General features: G+C 42.9%; 1 protein-coding gene across 1 annotated transcript in view; it reads right to left on the bottom strand.

The window, feature by feature from the left end:
- Positions 1-12255, bottom strand: part of SF3B1 (splicing factor 3b subunit 1) — a 350612-nt gene that overhangs the window by 135476 nt on the left and 202881 nt on the right. The gene's annotated exons all lie outside the window — the stretch shown is intronic.

The raw sequence follows: 12255 nt of genomic DNA, 5'->3' as shown, positions 1-12255 counted from the left end.
GAGTAACAACATTCACCTGTTAGTAAGGTTAAGCTTCTAGGGGAGGAGCAAACCATTTGCTTTCTTTGTCTTGCAAAATACAGGAAAGTCTACTTAGAGCACAATGGGGCAGATTAAGAGGTTGGTTCTCAGTTGCCTCTAACCAGTTTGTTTCCCTCCCTCTCACTACCCTCTCCTCCCCATCCCTCCCCTCCTTGTGTTTGGGCCACAGCTGGTGGTACTCAGGGTTTACTTCTGGCTCTGCAATCAGGGATCATTCTAGCAGGGGTCTCAAACTCAATTTACCTGGGGGCCGCAGGAGGCAAAGTAGGGGTGATCCTTGAGTGCAAAGTCAGTAGTAAGCCTAGAGCATTGGGGGGGGGTGACCCAAACAACCAAACCAAAACAAAACAAAAAAAGATTCCTCTAGGGCAGGGCCACAAAATGTTGTACGGAGGGCCGCAAACGGCCCATGGGCCGCGAGTTTGAGACCCCTGCTAGGGGCTCAGGAGGCCTTGTGAGATATCAGGGATCTAACCTTGGTTGGCTGCATGCAATCAATGCAAGTGCCTCCTGCTGTACTCTATCTGGCTCCAGAGATGTTTCTTCCTTTTGCACTTTTTTTAATGGTGGGTGGTGGTGTCACCTAAGCAAGGTTCAAGGGCATCTCCAAGCACTGTTTCTGGTGACCATCAGCCCCGTGCAGCTTGGGAGTGGTCATCAGGAAGTGTTTGGGGCCCATACAGTGCCAGGAATTGAACTGACAGTTTGCATGGCAGGTTTGCATTCCGAGCCTTTCTCCCTGGCTTTTGCTTCAGTTTTTATTTCATTGTATGCTGGAGAGGGGGCTCCAGGCAATGCCAAGCAGCCCCATGGTTCAGTTCAAGGTCTTGAGGCTGTGATGCTGCTCAGTCTTCAGCAATACTGGTTGCCTCCAGGGCTGCACCTGGCAATACTCTGGGGCCCGTGTGGCGCTGAAGGTAAGGCCCAGTGAGAATTACTGCTCCACTGTACAACTACCACACCAGTAAGGGCAATCCCACTCCTGGATAACTCCTCCACTGTTCCCGCCTCTATTTTTTTTGGGGGGGGTAAGGGGTTTGAGAGTAGGGGGTTTGGTGCTCAGAGTTTACTCCTCAGTCTGTGCTCCGGGATCACTCCTGGTGGTACTTGGGGCCATATGCAATGCCTAGGCTCAACGTAGGATCTGCTGCATGCAAGGGAAGCACTGTAATCCTACTACTGTCTCTCCGGTTCCGTTTTAGCTTTAAAGTATGAGCCCATTTGAGATATATTAAATCCCATAACTTGATGGAAATTTAGAAATCTTGTTTTATAAGGAGACATAATAATTGTGTGACTCTTTTACCATGGAATTAATGACCATTTGAAGACAACCCCTATTCCATTTTTTTGTTTGATTTGTTTTGGGCCCATACCTGGTAGTACTCGTTTCACTCCTGGTTCTGGACTCAGGAATCACTCCTGGCAATGCTCAGGGGACCACCTAAGATGCCAAGTATCAAACCCAGTTCAGCCACAGGCAAGGCATGCCCTACCTGCTGTATTATCCTGCCTCATAACCCCTTTTGCATTTTGGTTTTATTTGATTGTGAGAAATAAATTCTAAATTTTAACAGGAAATTTAATGAGGATTGGGTCACACCTGCCAGTACTCAGGGGTTACTCCTGTGTTTAAGAATTATTCCTGGCGGTCATAGGGGATTAGGAGGATGCAAAGGGGATGATAGAGTCATCTGTCATCACAGATGACTATGTGCAAGGCAAGTGTTCTACTTGCTTATACTATTACTCTAGTCTCAGGAAAGGTAAATTATAATAGTTCTGTAACAATTTTTGGTTGTTATGGGGCCGGAGAGATAGCATGGAGGTAAGGCATTTGCCTTTCATGCAGAAGTTCATTGGTTCGAATCCCGGCGTCCCATATGGTCCCCTGAGCCTGCCAGGAGCAATTTCTGAGCATGGAGCCAGGAGTAAACCCTGAGCACTGCCAGGTGTGACCCAAAAACCAAAAACCAAAAAAAAAAAAAACAACTCAAAGAACAAAAAACAATTTTTGGTTGTTTACAAAGTTAGGGACTGCCATTTCCAATAGCATCTTAGATTGCTAAATTAAATTGCTATTTAATTTCTGAAGAAGTAAGTTGGCCCCATACCAACTGGCTTGAAATCTCTAAGACATTTGTAAGAGTAATCATTGTCCACTATCAGGTTTGTGAGGTTTTGTTTAGCATAGTGTAGACAGAGCATATTTATCTGTCCAGGGGCAGTACAGATGTTGAGTCTAGCCTTCATACCACCACTCTTAAATCATGGGTTTGCATTGCATTCTTTTGTGAACTAAATCTAAAGTAAGAATAGGCAACCTCTTACTGCAACTAAAAGGACACAGTTGTACTGTGTTATCAAGTCCCAAGAAAAATATATTCAGAATTAGAAATGTTTAGCAATCACTGAATTGAGTCATAACAGAATCTCTGGGGCTGTAATCCAATGATAGGGTGCTTGCCTCTCAAGTGGCTGACCCAGGTTCAATCCCCAGCAATATATATGGTCCCCTGAACCCACCAGGAATGACTCCTGAGCACAGAGCCAGGAGTAAACTCTGAGCACTACTGGGAGTGGCACACACACAACAACAACAACAACAACAACAACAAGCCATGTTCACAGAAATTGAATAAGTATTCAGAATAGTGCTATTAGACTCTATAATACCTGAATATTATGTAGAAAAATGAAGACATGAGAAAAGTCCCTTTAATGGGGTCCAGGAAACCAATCCCTCATAAATTCTCAATAGTATCAGCACCATAATGATGCCATAAGGTGGTAATTCACTTCAAAATCACTGTCAAGGATGTGGGTTGTGGAGGGGAGGTGAGGGCTTGCATGGGTCTCAAACTCGGGGCCCACGGGCCGCAAAGGGCCCTCTGTACAACATTTTGTGGCCCTGCCCTAGAGGAATCTTTTTTGTTTTGTTTTAGTTGTTTGGATCACACCCCCCAATGTTCAAGGCTTACTACTGACTTTGCAATCAAGGATCACCCCGACTTTGCCTCCTGCAGCCCCCAGGTAAATTGAGTTTGAGACCCCTGGGAGTACTCAACTTCCATGCTCCTGACCCCAGGGTGATCCCTGGACCTGCCAACACCACCTCTCAGCAGGGATGAATATAGCTCTCAGGTACCCGAGCATCTCGAGGGATCATCCTGGAGGCTTAGTATACTGGGAGGCCTAGGAGCACTTCTGAAGTGGCCCTGGTGGACCTCAGCACCACTGAATCAGAGAAGCACTGAATCCTCAAGAGGCTATATTGAGTTATTGACCCTACATGTGGAGAATCAGGAATAGCCTGGGGCCTCCTTCAACACATCTTGGGAGACCCCCAAATAATAAAATAAAATACCCATGTCAACTTCTATTTTATCACTTTTATTCACTTGTTTGTCTCTTCCCAATGGCATGAGATCAGATCCAGATTGTATGCATGCAAGAGACGCACTTTATCACTGAGTCTCATTCCCAGCCTTAAGTTGCATATTATTCAAAAATTTTTTTTCATTTGATTTTGGGCCACATGCAGCAGTGCTTAGGGTTGCTCCTGGCTATGTACTAGGAATCACTCCTCACAGAGCTCAGGAGAACATATGAGATGCCAGGAATTGAACCCTGTTGGCATGCAAGGCAAGCAGTCTACCTGCTCTACTATCTGTCTGGCCACTTAAGTTGCATTTTAGCTGGAATTTTCTATTTGGGCCCAAGAGTTCTCCTTTGGGCCAGACTTTACCATTGGCAGTATTTGTGTTTGGGAATAGGTTAGAGTTTGGGAGTTGTATGAAATCTTTTCACTTACATTTGTAGACTATGAAGAGTTTGGCATGTAATGAAGTAGTGTGCTAAATAGAAGGGACATTAGGAGCTTAGACCTGCTGTATTTCTAGCACCTTGACTCAATTTGTGAGTTTCTGTGGTTTATGTTCATTAAGCCACCAGTATATGAGGCAATTACAGCATCTTTTATGTATTATTGTGACCCCCTCCTCCTGCTTACAATTCTACTTTAAAAACAGGCTATTTATTAACTGCCTATCATCTCTTTTATTAGGTAATTTGCAAGCATGTGAGACATTTCACAATGTACATTTTCTTCTTCAGGACTTCCTGTACAATCAAGCAGTAACTTGATAGATTTCTCAAGTTGGGCTTTGTAAGCTAGTAATTATTTCTATATTGCAGATAGTCTTTGCTGTCTGTTATTATGCATAGAATTATTTAATATGAAACATTTCAAATCAGAACTCTACAAAAAGTCTATAATCTAGATCCAGCTCAGTGAATAAATCCAGAACTTATTATACTATTAATGCAGATGGCATATTTCATGAATAGTTTCTTTTTTCTTTTCTAGACATTCTTTTACTTTATTAAAGATAATGCATCAGATAGTTGACGTAGTTAACCATAATACATTTGTTTCTAGATAAGAACAAAGTTATTTTAAAAAATAGAGAGAAAAAAATGAAAAAGAAAAAGGAAGAGAAATTTTTTGTTTTGGGGTCACACTCAGCAGCACTCAAGGGTTACTCTTGATTCTATGCTTCTAAATCACTCCTGGCAGTCTCAGAGAACCATATGGGATGCTGAGATCAAACCTAGGTTGGCTGCATGCAAGGCAAATGCCTTACCTGCTGAGCTATTGCTCCAGCACAAGAAGAAAGTTTGTTTTTAAAAAAGAAAAGAAAAAAGTAAAAGTACAGTACAAGCACATTTGTGAAAATTATTGTATTTCCAATTAAGTCATTAATGCAGTGGCAGAGGTTTAGTCAGCTCTTGTTATCAGCTGTCCATCCTGTTAAATTGGTGTGTTCCTATAGGGATAGCAGCATCAAACAAATGAAATTGGCAAGAAATTCAAAACACTATTACTGATACTGCGGTTTTAGGTGTCCCCAAAGGGATTCACTTCCGGGTGATGAGGCCGGCTCATGGAAAAATCAGTGATTCTGCGTGATGGAGTCTGCAGGTGTGGCTTTGGCAGGTCAGGGGCTTGGCTTACCCTCTTCTTCTGAGATGACCACCTTCATGAATAGTTTCTCTTAAGAAAAGGTTTATAGGGGGCCGGGCGGTGGCGCAAGAGGTAAGGTGCCTGCCTTGCCTGCGCTAGCCTCGGACGGACCGCGGTTCGATCCCCCGGCGTCCCATATGGTCCCCCAAGCCAGGAGCAACTTCTGAGCGCATAGCCAGGAGTAACCCCTGAGCGTTACTGGGTGTGGCCCAAAAAAAACCAAAAAAAAAAAGAAAAGGTTTTCCCTTTGATAAAGATAGCATTTCCGTCTGCCTCGTTAGGTTACTAAATGCTCTATTTTAAGAACGGCATTTATAATTTTTTGGGAAAAAACCTTTAGATATCATCTGTGGGAACCACATAGCTTTCTGAAAGACTACCAAAGAAAAAGGTAAACATGATGTTGTAATTTCAAATAGAAAGGTGCAAGAGGCTGGAGAGAGTCCAGGGTGAAGGCTGCTGTCTCAAAAGTCTTATATCTGCAATGTTGTTGACCCGACTTTGATCTTTGTACCACGTGGTCTGAGCTTGGCCGTTTGTAGCCTCAGGAGGTCCCCGAGGCCCTTGCAAGAAACCACCAATTGAGTATTTACAGTGGTGGTCTCCAGGCTCCCTGAGCACTGCTTGGGAGGCTACCCCAAAAACAAAACTAAAAAAACAAAAACCTAAAAAATTAGGAGATGGAAAGTACAGTGGAATGCTTAATGTTAGTACAATAATAGTACTAAGTAGGATGTAGCCCCATAGTGAGGGGGCTAGGCATAGTCCTATTGCTGGGGAAGAGTTAACAGTCAGGGAATGAGTTTTGTGTTAGGGGCAGAGACTATAGTGTGCTCTTTTCCCTGTTAAATCCTCCAAATCTGAGGCCAGAGAGATAGCATGGAGTTAAGGCATTTGCCTTGCATGCAGAAGTATGGTGGTTCAAATTCCGGCATCCCATATGGTCCCTAAGCCTGCCAGGAGTGATTTCTGAGCATAGAGCCAGGAGTGGCTCCTAAGCGCTGCCGGGTGTGACCCGCCAAAAAACAAGACAAAACAAAAACCTCCAAATCCCAAGTGTCTTTCATCTGCCTCCCAAGTATCTTAGTGTCTTTCGTCTGCCTCAAACTGCATTCATTGCCCAGACTCAAGGGTTTATCAAACCTGTAGAGATCATTTTAATACACTCAGAATTCATAATAATTTTGCATAATCATTCTGCATTGTTTTACCCAAGACAATGCAGAAAAGACATTTATGCTCCTATATTCACCACAGCTGTGTTCAGAACAGCCAAAACCTGGAAATAACTCAAGTGTTGAAAAACAGATGACTGGGTAAAGAGAAACTATGGTGCATCTACACAGTGGAATACTACATGGCCATAAGAAAAGGTGGAACTCTGCAATTTACTATTATGTGGATGGACCTGGAAAGAATCATGCTAGAGGAAGTTATTCAGAGGAAGAGAGAGAGAGATAGACAATGATCTCTTTTATATGCAGGATATATCTTTTATATCTCTTTTATATGCAGGATATAAGGAAACAGTAGGAGATATTCAAAAACAATAGAAACAAAGACCATGAGAACTGGTGTTCATCAGGAGGCCAGGGAGCGGAGATAATTTGGGGAGGGGAGCACTATGACTGGCACTGGAGGAGGGGGAGTGCCAGGAAGTGGTAGAGGGCTTTGTATGCTACCCTGCAGTACCAGTACTGTAAGCTACAGTGCTCAGGAAAAAAGTTGCCTCTCATCAAAGCTTAGAGGGAAGGAGGGAAACTGGGGACATTGGTACAGGGAAGTAGACACTGGCGAACATGTTGTGTATGCCTGTAACTCACTCCTGAATAGCTTCGTAAGTCACAGTGCCCCAATAAAAATAACGTACAAAGAAGAAAGTCATAAATGTTATAAATAAATAGCAGGTCAAATCAGCCTGGGGCATGAAAGAGGGCAAGTACAGCGGATGACAGTTGGCAGAGAAGGGGGTGACCTGATGGAGGGTGTCAAAGGAACAGACTTCCCTGGCCCTGACCTCTCTTCTCTCTGAAGAGGCTGTTGTTGCAATGGGGGTGTCAGGTGCATTTGCTCCCCTGCTTACTTGTGGGGCTCACACATTTAGCCTACTTGCCAGTGTTCACACCGTGTACTCCCTGGGGCTTGTGTATAGCTATTCCTGTAGCAGCTACTCCTACTTCTGTGCTCTGGGATCACTTTGTGGTGGAGCTTGAGGAAACCAGTTGTGGCGCTGGAGCTTGAAGGCAGGTTAGCCTCACTCTTTGTTTCTGCACCTGGATGCTCCGTATCTTTGGGAAGCTCCTTGAAATTGGTTTCTGCCCCAAAACCTTTCTCCACCCGTCCTACCTTCACTTTTTCTTTTTCTTTCTTTCTTTTTTTTTTTTTTTGGTGGTTTTTGGGTCACACCCGGCAGTGCTCAGGGGTAATTCCTGGCTCCAGGCTAAGAAATTGCTCCAGGCAGGCACGGGGGACCATATGGGATGCTGGGATTCGAACAGATGACCTCCTGCATGAAAGGCAAACGTCTTACCTCCATGCTATCTCTCCAGCCCCCACTTTTTCTTTTTTTATATATATATATATATATATTTTTTTTTTTTTTGGTTTTTGGGCCACACCCGTTTGACGCTCAGGGGTTACTCCTGGCTATGTGCTCAGAAATCGCCCCTGGCTTGGGGGGACCATATGGGATGCCGGGGGATCGAACTGCGGTCCGTTCCTTGGTAGCGCTTACAAGGCAGACACCTTATCTCTAGCGCCACCTTCCCGGCCCCAATATATATATATATATTTTATTTAAACACCTTGATTACATACATGATTGTGTTTGGGTTTCAGTCATGTAAAGAATACCACCATCACCAGTGCAACATTCCCATCACCAATGTCCCAATCTCCCTCCTCCCCACCAACCCCCACCTGTAATCTAGACAGGCTTTCCATTTCCCTCATACATTATTAGGACATATCATTATTAGGATATATCATTATTAGGACAATTCAAAATATAGTTATTTCTCTAACTAAACTCATCACTCTTTGTGGTGAGCTTCATAAGGTGAGCTGGAACTTCCAGCTCTTTTTTCTTTTGTGTCTGAAAATTATTATTGCAAGAATGTCTTTCATTTTTCTTAAATCCCTTCACTTTTTCTACCCTTTGCTGCTGCAATGATGGTGGTGGGAGGTTACTCACTCTTGGTGGCTGAGTTTTCACGGCTACTTGTAGTACAGAAACACTTTTTGTTTGCAGTGCTCAGACACCGGTCATGGTACACCAGACAGCGCATGTACCTATCGTGGACTGACACCACGATCACCAAGGGCAGTAGAGCAGTGAGACAGTGTGGGCTGGGACTCCCAGCCTCAGTCTGCTGGGCAGGTGGCTACCACTCAGTTCTCCAGCCCTCGTTTTCAGACTTTGTTTTTGTTCAGGGCTCACATCCAGTAGTGCTCAGGCATTTCTTTTGGCTCTGTACTCAGAAATTATTCCTTGAGGGCTCTGGAGATTACAAGGAATGCTGGGGAGCCAGGCTGCCTGTGTGCAAGGCAAATACCCTATCCACTGTGCTATGGCCTGAGCCCTCACTTGAATTCTTATGAGGGTGGGACTGTAAACTGTTTATTGCCTGATGTGAGTGAAGTGAAGTGACTCTCTGAAATAAAGTCTTGCTTTTCTTCCTAAGACAGAGGCTTGGAATCTGGATCCTCTTCTTTATTGTCCCATTCTTCTCTTCTCCTTCTTTTTTTTGGGGGTTGGGGGGGCACATCTCGTGGCACTCAGGGGATATTGCTGGACATGTGCTCTAAATTACTCCTGTCAGGCTCAGTTGATCATATGGGATGCCGGGGATAGAATCAGGGTCTGTCCTGGGTTGACCACCTGCAAAGCAAATGCCCTATGCTGTGCTGTCACTTAGGCCCCTTGAATGTGAGTCCTTTTCTGTCATTTGTTTCTTGATCCTATTTTTCGGTTGTTTTTCTTTCCCATTTCATGTTGTTAGTGAACTATTTTGTGGCATGGAAGTTTTCAAAATTTATGTCATCTTAGCATTCATGCAGTCTTTTTTTATGCATGCATTCTGAATTATGCTCTAAATATTTGCTCATATATTACTTTTATAATTTTGTTTTTTAAAACACTTAAAACAAACTTATCTGGGAAATGATTGATATAAATGAATCTCATTCTTTTTTTTTCAGAATCTCATTCATTTTAACTTGGTTTGACAGTAGGAGGTATTTACATGGAATGGAAAGGGAGAAATGTGGCATATCAGATAGCTTTGTGTCATAAAAAGAGGTTTTGGAAAAAAAAAGAGGTTTTGGAAAAATTGAATTCTGGATCAGAGGGACAGTATAAGGGTTAAGAAGTTTGCCTTGCATGAGGCTGACCTCAGTTTAACCCCCAGCATTCCCAAGGCACACCCCCAAAACACAAAGCCAAGAGTAGCCTCTGAGAACTGTTAAATGTGATCCCTAAACAAAACAAAACAAAATAAAATCTTAGCATACTTTTAGAGAAGGATCATTATGAAAAAGGAGAAAAACCTTGCCACATGATTTTTTCTAGAACAAATTCCAAAGACTGACACTTAGTGAACTAATGTTCAAGGGTCAGCACTAATATTTAGGGTGTCTTAGTAGAGCACTTACCACATATAAAGTTCTGGGTTCAGCTCCTGACACCACCCATAAAGAAAACTAACAAATGCAAAATATATTTACTGCAGGGATGTAAAAACTCACCTTTCTGTTTGTGGTATAAACATGGAAAGAAGCCGGAGAGATAGCATGGAGGTAAGGCATTTGCCTTGCATGCAGGACAGTGGTTTGAATCACGGCATTCCATATGGTCCCCTGAGCCCATGGAGTGATTTCTGAGCGTAAAGCCAAGAGTAACCCCTGAGCGCTGCTGGGTGTGACCCAAAAACCAAACCAAAAACAAAAAAACAAAATAAACATGGAAAGATGTCTTTAGAGTCAACTATAAAAGAAAATGCAAATATTTAAAGTTTATCGGCTCAGTTTTATACTTTTTTGATTAGAGGAGATGACATCTGCTTTTTATTTATTCATATTAAATTAATTAGTTAATTAATTTAGTAAGCATTTCCCATGTGTTCTGGCTGCCTAGAATAAGACATAAACTATGCTCGGGCAATCTTGGGCCTAGTAAGTTCCTTCTCAGGCCCAGAATACTCAGTTCCAAACACAGCCTGGGCTCACTGGGCACCACTGATTTACAAGCAGAGGAAGCAAAGCAAACTGCACAAAGGGCGCCTGTTAGCTGATAAGGGTGGGGGGGGGGCAGAAACACTTGGCTTTGTGGGTGTAAGGTCTTAAAAGTTCTAACTGTAAACTAGAAAGTTGGGTTTCTGGCCACAGTGCTAAATGTTGGCAGTGATTGACTTGTTCCCTTGTGTTAGTTGGCACATAGCTCCTGAGAGCAGAACTCTGAGCTGGTTTTCCAGCCCTGGTATTTTTTTTTTTTTCTTCCTCTTTTCCTGCCACATTCTGTAGTGCTGAAAGGTTTCTTCTGGTGCTGCACTCAGGAATATACTCCCAGCAGTGCTCAGGGGACCCTATGGGATGCTGGAATCAAACCTGGATTGGCCATGTGCAAGGCAAGCGCCCTATCCACTGTACTCTCTCTGGCCCCAATAATTTTATAGCATTTTGTGGCTCCAAAACATTGTTTGTTTCATGGCTAGAGTGACTGTACAGTGAGAAGGGCTTTGCATGTAGCTGACTTAGGTTCAATCCCCAGCATTCCATATGGTCCCCTGAGCCCCTCCAGGAATTATTTCTTTTTTTTCTTTTTTTCTTTTCTTTTTTTTTGGTTTTTGGGCCACACCCGGTGACACTCAGGGGTTACTCCTGGCTATGCGCTCAGAAGTCGCTCCTGGCTTGGGGGACCACATGGGACGCCAGGGGATCCAACCGCGGTCCGTCCTAGGCTAGTGCTGGCAAGGCAGACACCTTACCTCTAGCGCTACCGCACCAGCCCCCACTTTCTTTTTAAAGAAGTTTTCCTGAGTGCAGAGCCACTCAGGGTATGGTATGGAAACAAATAAACAAATAATGCTTGTTTCTACCCATCCTCTTAACTCTTGACATGGAACTCTGGTTCTTCTAAAAATTAGAACAAAAGTATTCCTACAAATATTATTGTTAGATTTTTCTATATAATACTAAGAATATTCCTCCCTCCCTCCCATTCTCCTTCCTCCTCATCCTTGCTAACTTCCTCCCTATATCCTTAAGTTCCTTTATAAAATAAAGGTAATGCTCTCGGAAGGCAGAAGTAGAATAATTTCATAGTAATCTTAATCAACAATGTGTAGAGTCCAATCTAGATTCTTATATATCTGATAAGCACAGAACCAGAAGTAAACACATAATATATACCTGTCAAATGTATAAAACTTACTGAGGATTAGTGCTGAATAAAATTATGGCCTAATAACCAATTATATTTTATTATTAGAATGATCTTATAATGTCAATGCCAATGCTAATAAAATATATGTAATAGGTTGAATTCCTAAAAGGAAAGATTAGTTGTACTTAAAGTTCCCCACATTTCAAAGCAAGCCATTATAAAAGGAAGTCCTTGATTGTGTGGAATTTTAATCTTGAGTTGCTTAAGGTAAGGCAAGGAAAAGGCCCCTTATTGGTAGAGCAGGAGAGACTGAGATGGGTGCTAATGCCTTTACTTCCCTGCAGGGCGGTCAAGGTTTGGGTTGTTTAGTCTTCAGGATTTAATAATCAAAACAAAAGCATAATTGTAGTTTCATTTAAAGGCGATATTTTCCTTTTGGGGACTGTACTAATGTAAAAGAAAGAAACTTAGTTGTGTCTATTAAGGTTTTTGTTACCATGTTAAGACTAACTCTGAGTCCTTTTCTGTTTAAACTCCATAGGTTGTTGATTTGGGGTCACACTTGGCAGTGTTTGGGGGTTGCTCCTGATACTGCTAGTGGGACCAGGCAATGTCAGGATTGAACCTGGAATTCCTGTGCATAAAGCAATGTACTACATCCTATTCAGCCACCTTTGCGGCCTCTTGTGTGAACTTTGAGCTGCTTTGTTCTGCTTCTGGGCTATTAGCAGTGACAAAGGCCAAATTTAATGACTGTACAAGACTGATAATATACAGTGATCCTTTAAAAGCAAAGACATACGAA

The sequence above is a fragment of the Suncus etruscus genome, chromosome 5 (genome assembly GCF_024139225.1).
Source record: "Suncus etruscus isolate mSunEtr1 chromosome 5, mSunEtr1.pri.cur, whole genome shotgun sequence".
NCBI classification, from domain to species: domain Eukaryota; kingdom Metazoa; phylum Chordata; class Mammalia; order Eulipotyphla; family Soricidae; genus Suncus; species Suncus etruscus.
This window is presented reverse-complemented; position numbering and strand designations above follow the sequence as displayed.